The following is a 23,114-nucleotide window of genomic DNA, read 5'->3' on the forward strand; positions in this document are numbered from 1 at the left end:
AGTTTTAAGGTGCGGTAGAATAAGGTAGCTGTTTATCAAAAACAGACTATGCATAATATGCAAGAGCTAACTACAAGAGTAGCAAAATTCTAATACAAGCATGAGGGAGAAAGAATAGGCGATATAGGAATTATCAAGGGGGGTTTGCGTGCATTGTTGCTCTACGGCAAAGGGCTGGTCGTCAGGAGGGTAGTTGTACCCGGCAGCAGCGTCAGTCTCGAGGTCTACCGATAAGAAGAGTGGGGAAGAAACAATAAATATAAACACATATGGAACACTAAGCATGACTTGGGAATATGCAGGCGTAGGCATGAGCGAACACAGTATCATCCCTCATAGATGGATAGGGAAAATATCTAATGATATTTCCCGGGTCTCTCGTTACTACCGGACATGTGAAACGGATGGAAAAGTTCCACGTTCGCTATGCTAGGGACGCGTGACAAACGAACGGAGAACGTATCCGGGTTCGTCTCGTTTTTGTGATCAACTTTCATGTAAATTATTTTCATCTCACTTACGGTTTATTTTATATTAATTTTTAAAGTTTTATTAATATTTGGAAATTAAATAGATGTAGTTTAATTTAGAAAAAGATATTATGACAACAGTATAATGTCGGCATGACATCAGTAGTCAACACCTGAGTTGATTTGTCAATATGACTAGTGGGTCCCATTGTCATACTCACATTTTTAATTAATTTAACTAGTAATTAATCAGGTTAATTTAGCGGGGCCTACCTGTCATACTCTATCAATTTATTTAATTCAACAGATTTTTAGTTGATATAGCTTAGGTTGAATTAACTTATTTTATTATTCAATTTAATTACCCTAATTAGTTTAGACATGATTACTTTAGTGACTTAATTAATCTGCTAAATAATCACTGATTAGCCTTAACTAACTAATTAATTAAATAATCAATTAATGAAAATAGTTATTTTAATTAGTATTATGTATATTTATATTTTTTGACTATTTTATTAATTTATTCTTTGTTTTTAATTTTTTATGGGGGGCGTGGGCCCACTTGCCATTCACACAGGAGATTTCCCTTAGTACACGAAACACACGGGGTTAATACCCCCTGGTTAACAGGAGAGGCCCGAGGAGGGCGAAGCTAGCTGGGGGTGCGACCTGCGTCGCAGTCGGCCGATGGCTTGCCGGAGAGGGGTCGGCGGGCCGGCACCAGCGCTGAGGAGGCCGGAGGCGCGGTGCGATGGGGTGGCCACGGCACGGGGGACCGAAGGCGTGGCAAGGTAGGGCGGTCAGAGGCGCACGGCGGCCGGAGCGCACACCAGTAGCGTTGTGGCTGGAGAGGGAAGGAAGGGGAAGGAGGGGAGGAGCAGCGGCACCGGGGCCTCACCGGCGATGAAGGGTAGGGGGGCGAGGCTCGGAAGGGCCGTTGAGGGGGATGACGGGGACGCAGCGGGGTGGAGGAAGACGACGGTCGGCGGGGCCGGCGGCGAGGTGGCCCGTCGAGGGGCGCTGGAGGCCAACGGTAGCGGCACCGGCTGGTGCGGGGTCGGAACCGGTCACGAGAGGTGGCCAGCCGCCAGGGGATAGAGCTATGGGGTGAGGGGGAGAGTGTGGGGGTTGACAGGATTAGGGTTGGTGTTGGAGATCTTATACCCCCACGGCGTAGTTGGGCCTGTGGAGAGCTGGCCGGTTGGGCTGGCCAGGTGGACCAGCAAGGGGGGAGGGGGTCCTTTTCCTTTTCCTTTTTAATTTATTTTCTTTTGTTTCCCTTTTTTGGTTTTTGTTTTATTTTTTATTTGCATTAACTCTCTATAGAAAAAATGTGTAACAAGGTCCAACAAATACCTTGCAATATTCTGCATGGCCACACCAAGTTTGGGCATTTTTGGAATATGATTCAATTCTCATTTTGAATTTAGGAGCACTTTTAGATGCTTTAAGCTTCTGTTTCGGGTGGTGGGGTCCACACCAACATCAGGGTGATGTTGTTTCCCTTAACAACATTTGTTTTGAAATTTTCAACAAGTGAGCAACATTTTTTATATGCCGTTTGAGGATTTCTTTCATCACAATAAAATCCTAGGGCATTTAATAGTGGAATTTCAAATGAGATATGAAATCCATATTGATCATGCACTATCTAACAAAATGATTAGACACTTATCAAGGGGGTCACTTTAGCTTAATTACAATGATTAGTATAGCATAATATGGGGATGTCACAACTCTCTCCTATTAGCAAGAATTCTCGTCCCGAAAATTAAGACGTAGAAGGAAAGAGCTCGGGATATTCATCATGAAGATTACCCTCGTGTTCCCGAGTGGCTTCATCTTTACAATGATTTGACCACTGCACTTTAAGGAACTTGGTGACCTTGCGTCGAGTCTGACGTTCAGTCTGGTCGAGAATGCGGACAAGATGCTCTTTATAATAGAGGTCTTGTTGCAGCTCAAGCATATCATGATCCACTGCTCAAACGGGATCCTTGAAGCAGCGGCGGAGCTGAGACACATGAAAGACATCGTGAACCTAAGAAAGGTTCGCTGGCAATTCCAATGATAAGCCACTCTTCCATGACTTTCGAGAACAGTGAATGGACCAATATAGCGAGGAGCTAGCTTGCCCTTGATCCCAAAACGGTGTGCACCTCTCATTAGTGTGACATGAAGATAAGCCTTTTTTCCAGGTTGATAGACCATATCTTGATGATGACGGTCATACTGACTTTTCTGACGAGACTGAGCAGCCTTCAGATTCTCATGAATAATGCGGATTTGATCTTCAACATGTTGAATAATATCCAGACCGAAGAGTGATCATTCCCCAGTTTCTGACCAATTCACAGGAGTTCGACACCTTCGTCCATACAATACTTCGAAAGGGCCATTTTCACATTAGCTTGATAGCTATTGTTGTAGGAGAACTCGGCATACGGGGGAGATTCCTCCCATTTCTTACCGAAATAAATGACACAAGCTCAAAGCATGTCCTCGAGAATTTGGTTGACTCGTTCAACTTGTCCTTGGGATTGAGGGTGAAATGCGGTGCTGAAGGACAGATGAGTCCTCATAGCCTTCTGAAAACTTTCCCAGAATTTTGATGTGAAGAAGTTGCCACGTCGGATGATTATCAACGGAATACCGTGAAGTAAAACAATTCTAGACATATAAAGATCTGCCAGCTGACTAGCAGTAATTGTTTCTTTGACAGCGAGAAAATGTGCAACTTTGGACAGTCGGTCAATGATGACAAGAATAACATCATTAGCTTTCTGATATCTGGGAAAACTAGTGACAAAGTCCATTTCAACATGGTCCCATTTCCATTCAGGAATAGAGATAGGTTACACAGCTCCAGCAGGCTTTTGATGTTCTTCTTTGATTCGCCGGCAAATATCACATTCTCCAACATATCATGCAATGTCTTGCTTCATATTTGACCACCAGAATCTTTGATGGCTGTCTTGGTGCATCTTGGTACACCCAGATGTATAGACAATGGGGTATCATGAGCTTCTTTCATCACCTTCTAAGTCATTCTCAGGTTTTCCCTCCTAGTTGGTACGAATAAGCGACCCTTGAAGTACAAGGCACCATCATCCGCAACAGTGAAGCAAGAGGGTTTACCTTCTGCCAGATAGTGTTTAATCCTGTCGACATCATTGTCATAGAGTTGCATATTTTTTATGCAGGACACAAGATCTGCTTTAGCAACCAAGCTACTGAGGGAACCCTGATTAACAACATGGAGGTTCAATGGGGCAAATGCTTGAGGAGGGGGAACGAGGTAACCGTGAGGAACAATATGGAGGTTCAGCTTACGAAATTCCTCTTGAAGATGGTCATGAACATTATGAACCTGGAGGTGGTTGCAGTATGACTTGCGACTCAAGGCATCAGCCATTATGTTAGCCTTGTCAGGGGTATACGATATACCACAGTCAAAATCTGCTATACGCTCCATCCATCTGTGTTGACATAGATTCAGATCCGGTTGGGTGAACAGATACTTCAGACTTTGATGATCGGTGTAGATCTCACAGCGATTACCGAGAAGGCGCCACTCTTTCAGTGAATGTACAACTGTAGCAAGTTCGAGATCATGAACTGGATAGTTATCTTCATGAGCACACAGCTGACGTGAGGCATAAGCAATCACTTTGCGATCTTGCATTAGGATATACCCTATCCATTGACGAGAAGCATCACAATAAATAACAAAATCCCTTTTTGTATCCGGAGGAGCAAGTACCAGAGCGGATGTCAGTTTGTCCTTGTGTGCCTGGAAAATTTCCTGACATTTATCAATCCACTCAAACTTAACGCCTTTGTGAAGAAGATTGGTTAAGGGCTTTGCAATCTTGGAGAAGTTCTCGACGAATCGACGACAATAGCTGGCGAGTCCGAGAAAACTTCTAACTAACTTGACATTCTTCGGGGGAGTCCAGTCAAGAATAGCTTGAACTCGTTCGGGGCTGACCGCAATACCATCCTTGGAGATCACATGACCAAGGTACATCACTTCATCCAGCCAGAATTCACATTTGGAATACTTTGCATAAAGTTTATGCTCCCGAAGCTTATCGAGTACAAGACGAAGATGTTTGGCATGCTCTTCTTTATTCTTTGAATATACCAAAATATCATCCAGATATACCACGACGAACTTGTCAAAGTAGTCCATGAATATATAATTCATCAATTGAGAGAAGGTTGCTGTGTCATTGGTTAAGCCGATGGACATGACGGTGTACTCTTATGATCCATAACGAGTAAAAAAGGCGGTCTTTGGGATATCCTCCTTGCGAACATGGATCTGGTTGTATCCCAACCTCAAGTCAAGCTTAGAGAAGACTAAGGAACCCGCAAGTTGATCATAGAGATCATTTATCCGAGGGAGAGGATATTTATATTGAAAAGTGGCCTGATTGATAGGACGATAGTCTTGAACCAAATGATTTGTCCCATCCTTCTTCTTAACAAAGAGAGAAGGTGCTCCCCAAGCAGAGGAACTCGGACGAATGAAACCCACACGAAGCGAGTTGTCAATTTCTTGCTTAAGTTCAAGAAGTTCATGTTGTGGCATCTTATAAGGATGCTTGGCGATAGGAGTGGTACCGGGTACCAAGTCGATGACAAACTCGACAACTCGAGCAAGGGGAATCCCCAGAAGTTCTTCTGGAAAGACATCTTGGAATTCCCGGACAAGTGGAATGTTTTTGATCCCCTCAAGAGGTGACACATTTAATGCATTCAAGGCGTATGGCCGGGCATCATCATCTCGAACGTGATGAGCATGGTAGTGTATTAATTCATTTGAAGGGTGTAGGTGGTGGACGGTTCTGGTAGCACAAACGATTGAAGCCGTATGAGCCTTCAACCAGTCCATTCCCAGTACGAGGTCAATGTTGGAAGAACTCGATAACATGGGAGTGTCAAGGAATTCCAATCCTTCAATTTCAACGTGGAAATTGGGGCACACCATGGAGGGTCGACATTGGCCCGCGGGGGTGTTTACCACTATCGGGATGTTCATCTCTTCGTACTTAATGCCATGCATGAATGCAAAATTTTCTGACATGAAGGAATGTGATGCTCCTGTATCAAACAATACAAAAGCAGGTTCTGAGTTAACAAGAAGTGTACCCATCACGGTAGCAGGCTGGTCTTGAGCTTGACCTATATCAATGTTGTTGTCCTCACCACGAACATAAGCAGCTTCGCATTGTTGTTGCCATTCTGGTTATTGCCACTGCCAGTTGAGGGAAGTGCCAGCTAGTTCGGATTCTGCATGCAGCTTCTAGCACGGTGACCTGGACGGCCACACTTGAAGCACATCCTGTCCTCACGACGGAAAGGAGGAACTTGAGGCGGTGGAGCTAGAAGCCTCGGTTGCCTAGGTGGTGAAGGAGGCAAACGAGGTGTAGCATAGGACGGCCTAGGAGCAGGAGCAGGTGCATGGTACATGTTGTGGGGAATCCATATCTTCCGCTTCTATGCAAATGGGCCTGAAGATGAATCCATGTCACGGTTGCGCTTGCTGCTACCCTTGTATTCCTGCACAGTAGTCTCAACATGAATTGCCTTCTTCAAGAGGGTGGCAAAATCAGCATAGTCCTGAACAAGGATTGCCAGCTTGATGTCATGGTGGAGGCCATCACGGAATTTCTCCTGTGTGCGAGCATCAGTTGCAATGTCTTCTTCTGCATAGCGAGATAAGTCCAGAAACTCCCGCTAATAAGCATCCACCGTTTTGTTGCCCTGTACAAGGTTGCGGAACTCACGCTTCTTACGGTCCATGATTCCCTGAGGAATGTAGCGAAAATGAAAGGCAGCCTTGAACTCCGTCCAAGTGATGACAGTTCGAGCAGGCTAAGAGCGCCTATTACTCTCCCACCATTGAGCAGCAGGACCTTTCGGAAAGTAAGCCGCAAAGTTGACATGGATCACCACAGGCACATCGGCAGAATCTAGCTCATAAGCAATGTCATGGAGCCAGTCATCAGCATCAAGAGGCTGAGTTGAGATGCGATAGATCGTAGGGTTGAAGCAGCAGAAGTCTTGCAGGGTCAAGCCTTGCTTCTCATGTTGGGCTTTGGAATTGGTCCATGAGCCCTTGCATAAACTGGCGGTTCAGTTTAAACAGTTGGATCATCCCCGCCATATATTCAAGAGACGGGGGTGGTGCATCATTGGCGGGGCCACGTGGGCGGCCAGCTGGTCTAACCATCCAGCTAAATATTTAACAGGGGTAGTTTAGCATAAAGTAATTGCAAAGGCATAGTAGTCATTCATGAAGCAATCAAGCATGATGAAATTAAATGCGATAGATACTTCATAGTAGTCAAGTTCGACATACAGACCCATACATAAGTTCGATTACAGACCATCGATTACAAATTCCAAATTTGGCGCTAACTTGGACGCATTAGGCGATAACTTGGACTCACTGGTCGGCACGCAGGCATGTGGTGGAGGGATACAACAAGGAGACATAGCGATAAAGCTACATCAATGTCGGAGAAAAAGGCTAATTCCAGGTAGCTGACGATGACCCTGATAGGAGAACCTAGGGGCGGGATTCTGCATCCCGTGGCGACTCATGTGCTCGTACCGCATTGAATCGATGAGAAGAGGTCCAAGTGTAGGGGCACGACCTCCAACAGCAAGCCACTCAAGACCTAGTGGTAGCTCTGTCCTACACGGGTGAAGGATGAACGAAGGGTGGATCCTCGCGTCGACTGCTGGCAGCAGTTGCGTCAACGCGTCGTAAAGAGAGGTACGTGTGGTGTACATCTCCACAGTCTGAGCTCGGAAGGCACGATCCAGCGCCTCCATGTACTGCACCAAAACCTATGGGTCGTAGCGACGCGTGATGTAGGGGGTGCAGACATCGACGTAGGACCAGTCGTTGCGCTCCCGAACGCGAGCAGTGTGGGCAGTGAGATCAGATCCAGTCTCATCCCGAGCAGGAACATACGGGATGTATCTGAAGGCAGTCTCCTGCACGCGAGGGTACGCTCCACGGAGGTGGGTGATAGCAATATAGGCCGCATCATGGACGGCCATATCGATCGACAACCCAACACCGCAGAAGGTGTGGAGCTCGTGGGTGGAAGTGTTCGTTCGATTGAAGATGCGAACCTCATCCTGGTACTGGTACTGGTTGAACTCGCGGAAGTCCTCATACACACTGTTCTCAGGGTAATAGCGATATCTCACCCTAGTCAAGAGGTCAACCAGAATAGTTGGGGACCCAGTCGCATCGACAGCCATAGTCAAGTGTACGATCTGCCTTGCAGGACACATATGAAAAGGAAACATCAAGGATGTCAAGTGACAGTGTGTGTAACATATTATCAGAAGAACAACAGTAGATAATCCAGCTCTCCGGTTTGATGTGATTACGAGAACCTAATGTTAGAGTTAGCAAAATCTTTAACCCGAAAGATAAGAGAGAGTAGAACCCATAGTATAGAAAAGGAGTAAAAAATACTAATACCACCCGATTGAGATATGGGCCCATAAGCCACACAACAATGTTAGTAAAGTTTTTCAAGTACTGGACTCAACTTCGGCCAAGGAGTTGGTAATGGGGCTACCTATAGGCAGTCGGCTCTGATACTAACTTGTGGTGCCCTCGATTTGATCGTACACTAATCATACACGCAAATGCGTACGGCCAAGCTCAAGGATTCACGGGAAGATATCACAACACAACACTAGACACAAATAAAAACATACAAGCTTCATATTACAAGCGAGGGGCCTCGAGGGATAGAATACAGAAGCTCAATAAACACACGATTCAGCGTAAGCAACAAATATCCGAGTACACACATGAAACATGATAATACCTTAGAGAAGGCTAGCACAAAACATACAATGATTGAATGAGGCGAGGCCCTAGGAACCTCCTAAACAATTCCTGGTCGTCAGCAGCCTCCACGTAGTACTAGGTGTTGGAAATATGCCCTAGAGGCAGTAATAAAATGGTTATTATTATATTTCCTAGTTCAGGATAATTGTCTATTACTCATGCTATAATTATATTAACCTGGAACCATAATACATGTGTGAGTATATAGATCACAATGTGTCCCTAGCGAGCCTCTAGTTGGCCAACTCATTGATCAATAGATGATCATGGTTTCCTGATCATGGGCATTCGATGTCATTGATAATAGGATCACATCATTGGGGAATGATGTGATGGACAAGACCCAATCCTAAGCATTGCACTAGATCATGTTGTTCGTCTGCTAAAGCTTTTCTAATGTCAAGTATCATTTCCTTGGACCATGAGATTGTGTAACTCCCGGATACCGTAGGAGTGCTTTGGGTGTATCAAACATCACAACATAACTCGGTGATTATAAAGGTGCACTACATGTATCTCCGAAAGTGTCTGTTGGGTTGTACGAATCGAGATTGGGATTTGTCACTGTGTGTGACGGAGAGGTATCTCTGGGCGCACTCGGTAATCCATCATCATATTGAGCTTAGTGCGACTAAGGAGTTAGCCACGTGATGATGTGTTACGGAACGAGTAAAGAGACTTTCCGGTAACGAGATTGAACAAGGTATAGGGATACCGACGATCGAATCTCGGGCAAGTATCATGTCGGTAGACAAAGGGAGTTGCATACGGGATTGACTGAATCCCCGACATCGTGGTTCATCCGATGAGATCATCGTTAAACATGTGGGAACCAACATGGATATGCAGACCTCGCTATTGGTTATTGATTGGAGAGGTGTCTCGGTCATGTCTGCATGTCTCCAGAACACGTAGGGTGTACACACTTAAGCTTCGATGACGCTAGGGTTATAGGGGAATAGTGTACGTGGTTACCGAATGTTGTTTGGAGTCTCGGATGAGATCCCGGACGTCACGAGGTGTTCTGAAATGGTCCGGAGGTAAAAAATTATATATAGGAAGTGAGGATTTGGTCATCAGAATTGTTTCGGGAGACACCGATAATTTACCGGGACCACCGGAAGGGTTCCGGGGTCCACCGGGAAGGGCCTACAGCCACGAAAAGTTATTTGGGCCAAAAGGTAGATAGGAACCAGCCCATATGTGGGCTGGTGTGCCAGCACCACTAGCCTAAGGCGCAAGAGATAGGGTGGTGGGCTAACCCTAGGCGTGGTGGGCAAGCCCACCCTATGGCGCCACCAGCTCTCCACCCTTGGTCGCTGATACGTCCATTTTGCATCATGTTTTCACGTTGGTACTTATCGCTTCCTTGGCTGTTATTTCACTTCACGGTACTATTCTTATGCCTTTTCTCTCTTATTTTGCAAGGTTTACATGAAGAGGGAGAATACCGGCAACTGGAATTCTGGCTTGAAAGTGGAGCAAAGTTGAGATACCTATTCTGCGCAACTCCAAACGCCGTGAAAATCAATGGAGATTTTTTTCCCAATATATAAAAAATACTGGGCCGAAAAAGTACCGGAGGAGAGCCAGGGGGTGGCCACAAACCTGCACGGCGCGGCCACCCCCCAGGCCGCGCCATGGGGGCTTATGGGCACCCTGTTGGCCCAATTGCCCCCCTCTTTTGCTATATGGAGGGTTTCGTCCGGGAAAAAATAAGAAGGGAGCTTTTTCATGGGTTCGCCGCCGCCACGAGGCAGAACTTGACTAGAACCAATCTAGAGCTCCGGCAGGACGATCCTGCCGGGGAAACTTCCCTCCCGAAGGGGGATATCGTCGTCATCGTCATCACCAACACTCCTCTCATCGGAGGGGACTCATCTCCATCAACATCTTCATCAGCACCATCTCATCTCCAAACCCTAGTTCCTCTCTTGTAACCAATCTCCGTCTCGCGACTCCGATTCGTACTTGTAAGGTTGCTAGTAGTGTTGATTACTCTTTGTAGTTGATGCTAGTTGGATTATTTGGTGGAAGAGTTTATGTTCAGATCCTTGATGCTACTCATTACACCTCTGATCATGATTAGATTATGCTTTGTGACTAGTTACTTTTGTTCCTGAAGACATGGGATAAGTCATGCTAATAATAGTCATGTGAATTTGGTATTCGTTCGGTATTTTGATATGTTGTATGTTGGTTTTCCTCTAGTGGTGTTACGTGAACGTCGACTACATAACACGTCACCATTATTTGGTCCTAGAGGAAGGCATTGGGAAGTAGTAAGTAGATGATGGGTTGCTAGAGTGACATAAGCTTAAACCCTAGTTTATGTGTTGCTTCGTAAGGGACTGATTCGGATCCACTAGTTTAATGCTATGGTTAGACTTTGTCTTAATTCTTCTTTCGTACTTGTAGATTGTTGCGAGAGGGGTTAATCATAAGTGGGATGCTTGTCCAAGTAAGGGCAGTACCCAAGCGCCGGTCCACCCACATATCAAACTATCAAAGTAACGAACGCGAATCATATGAACATGATGAAACTAGCATGACAGAAATTCCCGTGTGTCCTCGGGAGCGTGTTCCCTCCTATAAGACTTTGTTCAGGCTTTTCCCTTGCTACAAAAGGGATTGGGCCACTTCGCTGCACCGTTGCTACTTTTGTTACTTGTTGCTTGCTACGAATCATCTCACCACACAATCACTTGTTACCGACAATTTAAGTGCTTGCAGATTTTTCCTTGCTGAAAACCACTTGTCAGATCCTTCTGCTCCTCGTTGGGTTCGACACTCTTACTTATATAAAGGACTACGATTGATCCCCTATACTTGTGGGTCATCAAGACTCTTTTCTGGCGCCGTTGCCGGGAGTGAAGCGCCTTTGGTAAGTGGAACTTGGTAAGGAAACATTCATATAGTGTGCTGAAATTTCTTGTCACTTGTCACTATGGATACTAATCCATTGAGGGGCTTGTTCGGGGTATCTTCACCTCGAACGGAAGCACAAAGAGTTGCTCCTCAAGTTTCTGCACCTACTGAAAATATTTTCTTTGAATTTCCTTCGGGTATGCTTGAGAAACTGCTGGCTAATCCTTTTACAGGAGATGGAACATCACATCCAGACTTGCATCTGATCTATGTAGATGAGGTTTGTGGTTTATTTAAGCTTGCAGGTGTGCCCGAGGATGAGGTCAAGAAGAAGGTATTTCCTTTATCTTTGAAGGATAATGCGTTGACATGGTATAGGCTATGTGATGATACTGGATCATGGGACTACAATCGGTTGAAATTGGAATTTCATCAAAAGTTTTATCCTATGCATTTAGTACATTGTGATCGGAATTATATTTAAATTTTTTGGCCTCGTGGCAGAGAAAGCATCGCTCAAGCTTGGGGGAGGCTTAAATCAATGCTATATTCATGCCCCAATCATGAGCTCTCGAAAGAAATTATCATTCAGAACTTCTATGCTCGGCTTTCTCATGATGATCGCACCATGCTTGACAGTTCTTGTACCGGTTCTTTTATGAAGAGAGATATTGACTTCAAGTGGAATTTATTGGAGAGAATTAAACGCAACTCTGAAGACTAGGAGCTTGAAGAAGGTAAGGAGTCAGGTATGAATTTCACTTTTGATTGCGTTAAATCCTTTGTTGAGACAAATAGTTTTTGTGACTTTAGCGCTAAGTATGGACTTGACTCTGAGATAGTAGCTTCATTGTGTGAATCCTTTGCTGCCCATATTGATTTCCCCAAAGAGAAGTGGTTTAAATTTCATCCTCCTTTAGAAGTCAATTTAGTCAAACCCACTCTAGTTGAAGAGAAAGTCATTGCCTATAATGATCCTGTGGTTCCCAGTGCTTACATTGAGAAACCACCTTTCCCTGTTAGGATAAAGGATCATTCCAAAGCTTCAACTGTGATACGTAGAGGCTATATTAGAGCACCTACACCCCCTGAGCAAATTAGAGTTGAACCTAGCATTGCTATTATCAAAGATCTTCTGTCTGAAGAAGTTGAGGGGCATAATATTCACTTTTGTGAAGATGCTGCTAGAATTGCTAAACCTCACGTTAGAGACAAACATAGGCCTGTTGTTGGCATGCCTGTGGTTTCTGTTAAGATAGGAGATCATTGTTATCATGGTTTATGTGACTTGGGTGTTAGTGTTAGTGCAATACCTCAATCCTTATACGATGAAGTCAAATATGAGATTGCACCCGTTGAGATAGAACCTATAGATGTCACTATCCAGCTTGCCAATAGAGATACTATCTGCCCTGTGGGAATTGTTAGGGATGTTGAAGTCTTGTGTGGTAAAACGAAGTATCCTTCTGATTTCCTCGTTCTTGCTACCTCACAAGATAGCTTTTGTCCCATCATATTTGGCAGACCCTTTCTCAATACCGTCAATGCTCATATTGATTGTGAGAAGCAAACTGTCATTGTTGGCTTTGAAGGAGTGTCACATGAGTTCAATTTCTCTAAGTTCGGTAGACAACCTCATGAAAAGGAGTTGCCTAGTAGGGATGAAATTATTGCCTTAGCTTCTATTGCCGTGCCTCCTACTGATCCCTTAGAGCAATACTTGCTTGAGCATGAAAATGATATGCATATGGATGAAAGGGATGAAATAGATAGAGTTGTCTTAGAACAATATCCTATCCTTAAGAATAACTTGTCTGTTGAACTGCTTGGGGATCCACCTCCACCAAAGGGTGATCCTGTGTTCGAGCTTAAACAGTTGCCTGATACTCTTAAGTATGCCTATATTGATGAAAAGGAGATATATCATGTTATTATTAGTGTTAGCCTCTCACAGCAGGAAGAAAAGAAGTTACTAAAAACTCTCAGGAAGCACCGTGCTGCTATAGGATATACTCTTGATGATCTTAAGGGCATTAGTTCTACCCAATGCCAGCACAAGATCAAAACTGATCCTGAATTCAAACCAGTTGTTGGTCATCAAAGGAGATTGAATCCTAAGATGAAAGAAGTAGTGAGAAAACAAATACTAAAGCTCCTAGAAGCAGGTATTATCTATCATGTTGCTCATAGATATTGGGTGAGTCCGGTGCATTGCGTTCCTAAGAATGAGGCATCACAGTTGTCCCTAATGATAAGGATGAGTTGATCCCAAAGAGGATTATTACTGGCTATAGGATGGTGATTGATTTCAGGAAGTTGAATAAGGCCACTAGGAAAGATCATTACCCTCTCCCTTTTATCGACCAAATGCTAGAAAGACTATCCAAACACACACACACTTTTGCTTTCTAGACGGTTATTCTGGTTTCTCCCAAATACCAGTTGCACAATCTGATCAGGAGAAAACCACTTTCACCTGCCCTTTCAGTACCTTTGCTTATAGACATATGCCTTTTGGCTTATGCAATGCACCAACCACTTTTCAAAGATGTATGATGGCTATATTCTCTGACTTTTGTGAGAAGATTGTTGAGGTTTTCATGGATGACTTCTCCGTTTATGGGTCTTCCTTTGATGATTGCCTCAGCAACCTTGATCGAGTCTTACAGAGATGTAAAGACACCAATCTTGTCTTGAATTGGGAGAAGTGCCACTTTATGGTTAATGAAGGCATCGTCTTAGGACATAAAATTTCCGAAAGAGGTATTGAAGTCGATAAAGCTAATGTTGATGCAATCGAGAAAATGCCATACCCCACAGATATCAGAGGGATAAGTAGTTTCCTTGGTCATGCTGGTTTCTATAGAAGTATCATCAAAGACTTCTCTAAGATTTCTAGGCCTCTTACCAATCTCTTGCAAAAGGATATTCCTTTTGTTTTTGATGATGATTGTGTGGAAGCCTTCGAAATACTTAAGAGGGCTTTGATAACTGCACCTATTGTTCAACCACCTGATTGGAACCTACCTTTTGAGATCATGTGTGACGCTAGTGATTATGCTGTTGGTGTTGTTCTAGGGCAAAGAGTTGAGAAGAAGTTGAATTTTACTCACTACGCTAGTAAAACTCTAGACAGTGCCCAAAGAAACTATGCTACTACAGAGAAGGAATTTTTAGCAGTCATGTTTGCGTGTGAAAAGTTCAGGTCTTACATTGTTGATTCCAAAGTCATTATTCACACTGATCACGCTGCTATTAAGTATCTCATGGAGAAGAAGGACGCTAAACCTAGACTTGTCAGATGGGTTCTCTTGCTACAAGAATTTGATCTGCACGTTGTTGACAGAAAGGGTGCTGATAACCCAGTAGCAGATAACTTGTCTAGGTTGGAGAACGTTCTTGATGACCCACAACCTATTGATGGTAGCTTTCCTGATGAGCAATTGAGTGTCATCAATGCTTCACGTAGTGCACCATGGTATGCTGATTATGCGAACTATATCATGGCCAAATACATACCACCTTGTTTCACGTACCAGCAAAAGAAGAAGTTCTTCTTTGACTTGAGACACTACTTTTGGGATGATCCTCACCTTTATAAGGAAGGAGTAGATGGTGTTATTAGACGTTGTGTACCTGAACATGAACAGGGGCAGATCCTGCAGAAGTGTCACTCCGAGGCCTACGGAGGACACCATGTGGGCGATAGAACTGCACACAAGGTATTGCAATCAGGTTTCTATTGGCCCACTCTCTTCAAGGATGCCCGTAAGTTTTCCTTGTCGTGTGACGAATGTCAAAGAATAGGTTATATTAGCAAACATGAGGAAATGCCTACAAACTATTCACTTGTCATTGAACCATTTGATGTCTGGGGCTTTGATTATATGGGACCTTTTCCAAAATCCAACGGGTATACGCATATCTTAGTTGATGTTGATTATGTCACTAAGTGGGTAGAAGCTATCACCACTAGTAGTTCTGATCACAACACCTCTATCAAGATGCTGAAAGAAGTTATCTTCCCTAGATTTGGAGTCCCTAGATATCTAATGACCGACGGTGGTTCACACTTCATTCATGGTGCTTTCCGTAAAATGCTTGCTAAGTACGATGTCAACCATATAATTGCGTCTCCTTATAACCCTCAGTCCAGTGGTCAAGTAGAGCTAAGTAATAGAGAGATTAAACTGATTCTGCAAAAGACTGTCAACAGGTCTAGAAAGAATTGGTCTAAGAAGCTCGATGATGCACTGTGGGCTTATAGAACTGCCTATAAGAATCCCATGGGCATGTCTCCGTACAAAATGGTGTATGGGAAAGCATGTCACTTACCTCTTGAGCTAGAGCATAAAGCTTACTGGGCAATCAAAGAGCTCAACTTTGATTTAAAACTTGCCTGTGAGAAGAGGTTATTTGACATTAGCTCGCTTGATGAGTGGAGAACTCAAGAATATGAGAATGCCAAGCTCTTCAAAGAGAAGGTTAAGAGGTGGCATGATAAGAGGATACAAAAGCGTGAGTTCAATGTAGGTGATTATGTCTTGCTATATAACTCTCGTTTAAGATTCTTTGCAGGCAAGCTTCTCTCTAAATGGAAGGTCCCTATGTTGTTGAGGAAGTATATCACTCCGGTGTTATCAAGATCAACAACACGGAAGGTAATTGTCTGAGAGTGGTAAATGGACAGAGCATCAAGCATTATATCTCAGGTACTCCCATAAATGTTGAAAGCAATATCATCAATACCATAACTCCGGAAGAATACCTAAGGGACATTTATCAGCCTGTTTCAGACTCCGAAAATGAAGAGGTATGAGATTCGGTAAGAAAACACAGTCCAAAACTCTTCCAATAGGATTTTTTCTCCATTTTGGAATATTTGAAAAAAATACAAAAATTGGAAGTAGTCCGGAAAGTGCCCGAGGAGGCAACAAGCCTGCATGGTGCGCGCCCATCCCCTGGCCGCGCCGTGAGGGCTTGTGGCTACCTCGTGCGCCTCCCGGACTCCGTTTTCGTGCAGGGGGCTCCTTTTGGTCTGGAAAAAGTTATTATATATACTTTCATTTGGTCTGACCCCGTATCACACACATTTCCTTTGTTTTTCGTTTCGAGCCTGTTTCTGTTGCAGATCTAGATCGCCATGACTTCCTCAAAAGTTCCTAAGGACAAGATCTTCGAGAAGGTCATCAATCCCTACCTCACGGAAGTGCTGCAACACCCTCAATCTATTGAGATGCGTGAGGGGATGTTGCACATCCATGATGTTGAGGGGCCTAAGAAGACCGGAAGTGTGGAGACGAGGCTCGAAGCAATGGAGCAACAAGTCTTCAAGTGCCAAGGGATGGTGGAGCGTGGACTCAACGCCAACCACATGATGATCAGGGAGTTCACCAACAAGCACAAGATGGATGCCAATGACATTGGGAAGCACCTCTCTAGGCTCTATGATAGGGTTGATCAACTCCAGGGCCAGATCTATGACCTGCAGAAGCAAAACTGTGAGTATGAGTATAGATTTAAATCAATACGGTTGGGTGCAGATTTGAGGATTGCTGCGACTCGTTCATCCTTCCATGATGGATCACCTATGCCTTGGAAGACGGAGGATCAAACCCATGTCACAACAACTCCGACATCACCACCAAAGGAAGACAACTGAGCATTGGTATGGGCAATCCCCTTGGCTTTTGCCAAGCTTGGGGGCGTTGCCCCGGTATCGTATCACCATCACATCTTTTGCCTTTACCTTTGTTTTAGTTTTCCTTTTCAGTTTTGTTTTTCTCTAGTAGTTTAAAAGTCTTAGTGTTTCAATTTTGAGTTTTGCTTTGTGTCACCCCCGATGTATTCTTGCTCGTGAGCCATATAATAAAGAGTGTCTTCATTGAAGGGCTTTGCCTCTTGCCATGATCAAAAGAGTGAGAACAGAACAAAAGCATGAAAGATCATGTAGTGATCTTATGGGAAGTGATGGCTTCACATATAAAAAGAATGAGGATTGAAACTTGTTGAGGGTAGGCAAACGTAGACCTTGGTCATTGTTGCAATTAATAGGAAGTGATAAAGAAGGAGAGGTTCACATATAAATATAATAGGAAGTGATAAAGAAGGAGACCTTGGACAAGGAAGACAACGTAATGGATTGTGTTTGCTTGGCTCTAAACAATGTTATATGATTAGAGATCCCTTAGCATGTGACGATTGCTTCCACCTCATATTAGCCAAAACTCCCGCACCAAGTAGAGATACTACTTGTGCATCCATAAACCTTCAAACTAGTTTTGCCATGAGTGTCCACCATACCTACCTATGGATTGAATAAGATCCTTCAAGTAAGTTGTCATCGGTGCAAGCAATAAAAATTGCTCTCTAATATGTATGATCTATTAGTGTGTGGAAAATAAGCTTTATACGAACCTGTGATGAGGAAGACATAAAAGCGACAGACTGCATAATAAAGTTCTTTATCACAGGGGGCAATATAAAGTGACGTTCCTCCGCACTAAGAGGACACGCATCCAAACCTCAAAAGCGCATGACAACCTCTGCTTCCCTCTACGAAGGGCCTATATTGTACCTTTACTTTTTGCCCTTGAAAGAGTCATGGTGATCTTCACCAATTACCTATTTTGCCTTTGTCTTGGCTACCGTCACATGCTTGGGAAAGATCTATATTCATATGTCAACTTGGAGGTAGGCATTCATGAATTATTATTGTTGACATTACCCTTGAGGTAAGTAGTTGGGAGGCAAGTATAAGCCCCTATCTTTCTCTGTGTTCAGGTAAAACTTTGATCTCATGAGTACCACAAGAGTTGTAGCAATTATAGAGAACGAAAGAATGATTGAGTATGTGGATTTGCTTTACAAGCTCTTATTTGACTCTTTCTAATGTTGTGATAAATTGCAATTGCTTCAATGACTAAAGGCTATCGGTTGTTACTTCTCGGTAAGGTTCTTGATCCATGCTTTACTTTGTGAAGGAATTATCACTTTGGCATGGGATATTATATGTTGGTATTGCTGTTCTGATCATGATCATGATGCATGCATGTTCGTATCTTGTTTTTTTCGACACCTCTCTCCCTAAACATGTGGACATATTTATTAAGCTCGGTTTTTGCTTGAGGACAAGCGAGGTCTAAGCTTGGGGGAGTTGATACGTCCATTTTGCATCATGTTTTCACGTTGATATTTATCGCTTCCTTGGCTATTATTTCACCTCACGGTACTATTCTTATGCCTTTTCTCTCTTATTTTGCAAGGTTTACATGAAGAGGGAGAATACCAGCAACTGGAATTCTGGCCTGAAAGTGGAGGAAATTTGAGATACCTATTCTGCGAAACTCCAAATGCCGTGAAAATCAACGGAGATTTTTTTCCCAATATATAAAAAATACTGGGCCGAAGAAGTACCGGAGGAGGGCGAGGGGAGGCCACAAGCCTGCACGGCGCGGCCACCCCCCCAGGCCGCGCCATGGGGGCTTGTGGCCACCCTGTTGGCCCACTTGCCCCCCTCTTTTGCTATATGGAGGGTTTCGTCCACGAAAAAATAAGAAGGGAGCTTTTTCGTGGTTTCACCGCCGCCATGAGGCGGAACTTGAGAAGAACCAATCTAGAGCTCCGGGAAGACGATCCTGCCGGGGAAACTTCCCTCACGGAGGGGGAAATCGTCACCATCGTCATCACCAACACTCCTCTCATCGGAGGGGACTCATCTCCATCAACATCTTCATCAGCACCATCTCATCTCCAAACCCTAGTTCATCTCTTGTAACCAATCTCCTTCTCGCGACTCCGATTGGTACTTGTAAGGTTGCTAGTAGTGTTGATTACTCTTTGTAGTTGATGCTAGTTGGATTATTTGGTGGAAGAGTTTATGTTCATATCCTTGATGCTACTCATTACACCTCTGATCATGATTATGATTATGCTTTCTGAGTAGTTACTTTTGTTCCATAGGACATGGGATAAGTCATGTGAATTTGGTATTCGTTCAGTATTTTGATATGTTGAATGCTGTTTTGCCTCTAGTGGTGTTATGTGAACGTCGGCTACATAACACTTCACCATTATTTGGGCCTAGAGGAAGGCATTGGGAAGTAGTAAGTAGATAATGGGTTGCTAGAGTGACAGAAGCTTAAACCCTAGTTTATGCGTTGCTTCGTAAGGGGCTGATTTGGATCCACTAGTTTAATGCTATGGTTAGACTTTGTCTTAATTCTTCTTTCGTAGTTGTGGATGCTTGCGAGAGGGGTTAATCATAAGTGGTATGCTTGTCAAAGTAAGGGCAGTACCCAAGCACCGGTCCACCCACATATCAAACTATCAAAGTAAAGAACGCGATTCATATGAACATGATGAAACTAGCATGACAGAAATTCCCATGTGTCCTCGGGAGCGTTTTCCCTCCTATAAGACTTCGTTCAGGCTTGTCCCTTGCTACAAAAGGGATTGGGCCACTTTGCTGCACCGTTGCTACTTTTGTTACTTGTTGCTTGCTACGAATCATCTCACCACACAATCACTTGTTAGCGACAATTTCAGTGCTTGCAGAATTTTCCTTGCTGAAAACCACTTGTCAGATCCTTCTGCTCCTCGTTGGATTCGACATTCTTACTTATCAAAAGTACTATGATTGATCCCCTATACTTGTGGGTCATCAGCCGCCGCCCCTTGCCCTAGATGGGCTGCCGCACCCCTTAGGGTAGGAAACCCTAGGGGTTGGCACACTCCTCCCTCTCCTCTTATAAATAGTGGAGGGTTTGGGGCTGATTTGAGACAAGAATTCTCTCTCTCTTAGTGCAGCCCTACACATCATCCTCCTCGTCCTCCGTAGTGCTTGGAGAAGCCATGTCAGAGTTGCCACGTAGCTCCACCGTCACCACGCCGTCGTGCTGCCGGAGCTCTTCCTCAACCTCTCCTCCCTCCTTGCTGGTTCAAGGCATTAGAGACGTCACTGGACTACACATGTGTTGAACGCGGAGGCGCCATTGTTCGGCGCATAGATCGGAATCCACCGCGATCTGAATCACTGCGAGTACGACTCCATCAACCGCATTCTAGCAACGCTTCCGCTTAGCAATCTTCAAAGGTATGAAGATACTCTACCCCGTTGCTCGTTGCTGGTTTCTCCATAGATAGATCCTTGTGAAGCGTAGGGATTTTTTTGAAATTACTACGTTCCCCAACAGTGGTATCAGAGCCAAGGTTCTATGCGTAGATTCTATGCACTAGTAGAACACAAAATTTGTGGGCACTGATTTGTCAATTTGCTTACCGTTACTAGTCTTATCTTGATTCGGCGGCATCGTGGGATGAAGCGGCCCGGACCGACCATACATGTACGCTTATGTGAGACTGGTTCCACCGATTGACATGCTTGGTGCATGACTAGCGGGTGTGTGTCTCTCCCAATTTAGTCGGATCGGATTCGATGAATAGGGTCCTTATGAAGGGTAAATAGAATTGGCATATAACCGTTGTGGCTGGCACATAGGTAAGAAGCGTTCTTGCTAGAAACCCTAACCAACCATGTAAAACTTGCAACAAAAATTAGAGGACGTCTAAGTTGTTTTTGCAGGGTATGCTATGTGATGTGATATGGCCAAAAGGATGTGATGTTACATATGTGATGTATGAGATTGATCATGTTCTTGTAATTGGATTCACGACTTGCATGTCGATGAGTATGACAACCGGCAGGAGCCATATGAGTTGTCTTAATTTATTGCATGAGATGCAACGCCATGTTCATTACTTTACTTTATCGCTAATGGTTAACTATAGTAGTAGAAGTAATAGTTGGCGTGACGACTTCCGGAGACACAATGATGGAGATCATGATGATGGAGATCATGGTGTCATGCCAGTGACGATGATGATCATGGTGCCCCTAAGATGGAGATCAAAGGAGCAAGATTATATTGGCCACATCATGTCACTATATGATTGGATGTGATATTTATCATGTTTTTCATCTTATTGGTTAGAATGACTGTAGGAAAGATAAGATGATCCCTCGTTAAATTTTTTGAGATATGTATTCCCCTAAGTGTGCACAGTTGCGAAGGATCGTTGTCTTGAAGCACCACATGATGATGAGGTGTGATAGATTCTAACGTTCGCATACAACGGGTGTAAGCCGGTTTACACACGCAAAACAGTTAGGTTGACTCGATGAGCCTAGCATGTACAGACATGGCCTCAAATACGGGAGACCAAAAGGTCGAACATGAGTTGTATGGTTGATACGATCAGCATAGAGATGCTCACCATTGATGACTAGTCCATCTCACGTGATGATCGGACACGGGCTAGTCGACGTGGATCATGTAACACTTGGATGACTAGAGTAATGTCGATTTAAGTGGGAGTTCATTAGTAATTTGATTAGATGAACTTAATTATCACGAACTTAGTCTAAAATTGTCTTTACAAATATTGTAGATCCAATGGCCAACGTAAATGTCTAGTCCTCACTGAAAGATGATGGGAACAACTATGCGGATTGGGCTCGTAACTTAAAGCTCATCCTCACTGCTTCCAAGAAGGCATATGTCCTTAATGCACCGCTAGGTGATCCTCCCGTTCCCGTGGCAAACTAGGATGCCAGGAACGCCTGGCAGTCGTGGAGTGATGACTACTCTCTCGTTCAGTGCGTCATGCTTTACAGTTTAGAACCGGGGCTCCAAAGGCGTTTTGAGCAACACGGAGCATATGAGATGTTCGAGCAGTTGAAACTTTTTTTTCAAGCTCATGCTTGGGTCGAGATATATGAAGTCTCTGACAAGTTCTTTAGTTGTAAGATGGAGGAGAATAGTTCTGTCAGTGCTCACATACTCAGAATGTTTGGGTTGCACAACCGCTTAACTCAGCTAGGAGTTGAACTTCCGGATGATGCGGTCATTAACAGAATCCTCCAGTCGCTTCCACCTAGCTATAAAGGCTTTGTGATGAATTACAACATGCAAGTGATGGAAAAGACTATTCCCGAGTTGTATTCCATGCTGAAATCTGCGGAGGTAGAAATCAAGAAAGAACATCAAGTGTTGATGGTCAATAAGACCACCAGTTTCAAGAAGGGCAAGTGTAAGAAGAACTTCAATAAAGATGGCAAAGTAGTTGCCGCGCCCGGTAAACAAGTTGCCGGGAAGAAGCCAAAGAAAGGACCCAAGGCTAAGAGTGAGTGCTATTACTGCAAGGGAAACGGTCACTGGAAGCAAAATTGCCCTAACTACTTAGCGGACAAGAAGGCTGGCAATGTCAAAGGTATATGTGATATACTTGTTAATGATGTGTACCTTACCAGCGCTCGTAGTAGCTCGTGGGTATTTGATACCGGTGCTGTTGCTAACATTTGCAACTCTAAGCAGGAACTGCGGAACAAGCGTAGGCTGGCTAAGGACGAGGTGACGATGCGCGTCAGGAATGGTTCCAAGGTCGATGTGATCGCCGTCAGCATGATATCTCTACATCTACCTTCGGGATTAGTTGTAAACCTCAATAATTATTATTTAGTACTAGCTTTGAGAATGAACATTGTATCAGGATCTCGCTTGATGCAAGATGGCTATTCATTTAAATCTGAGAATAATGGTTGTTCTATTTATATGAGTGGTATGTTTTATGGTCATGCCCCAGTGGTCAATGGTTTATTCCTGATGAATCTTGACCGTGATGTTACACATATTCATAGTGTGAGTACCAAAATATGTAAGGTTGATAATGATAGTCCCACATACTTGTGGCACCGCCGCCTTGGTCATATCTGCGTAAAGCGCATGAAGAAACTCCATATAGATGGACTTTTGGAGTCACTTGATTTTGAATCATTTGACACATGCGAACCGTGCCTCATGGGCAAGACGACCAATACTCTA

Source organism: Hordeum vulgare, chromosome 4H (genome assembly GCF_904849725.1).
Source record: "Hordeum vulgare subsp. vulgare chromosome 4H, MorexV3_pseudomolecules_assembly, whole genome shotgun sequence".
Lineage (NCBI taxonomy): Eukaryota > Viridiplantae > Streptophyta > Magnoliopsida > Poales > Poaceae > Hordeum > Hordeum vulgare.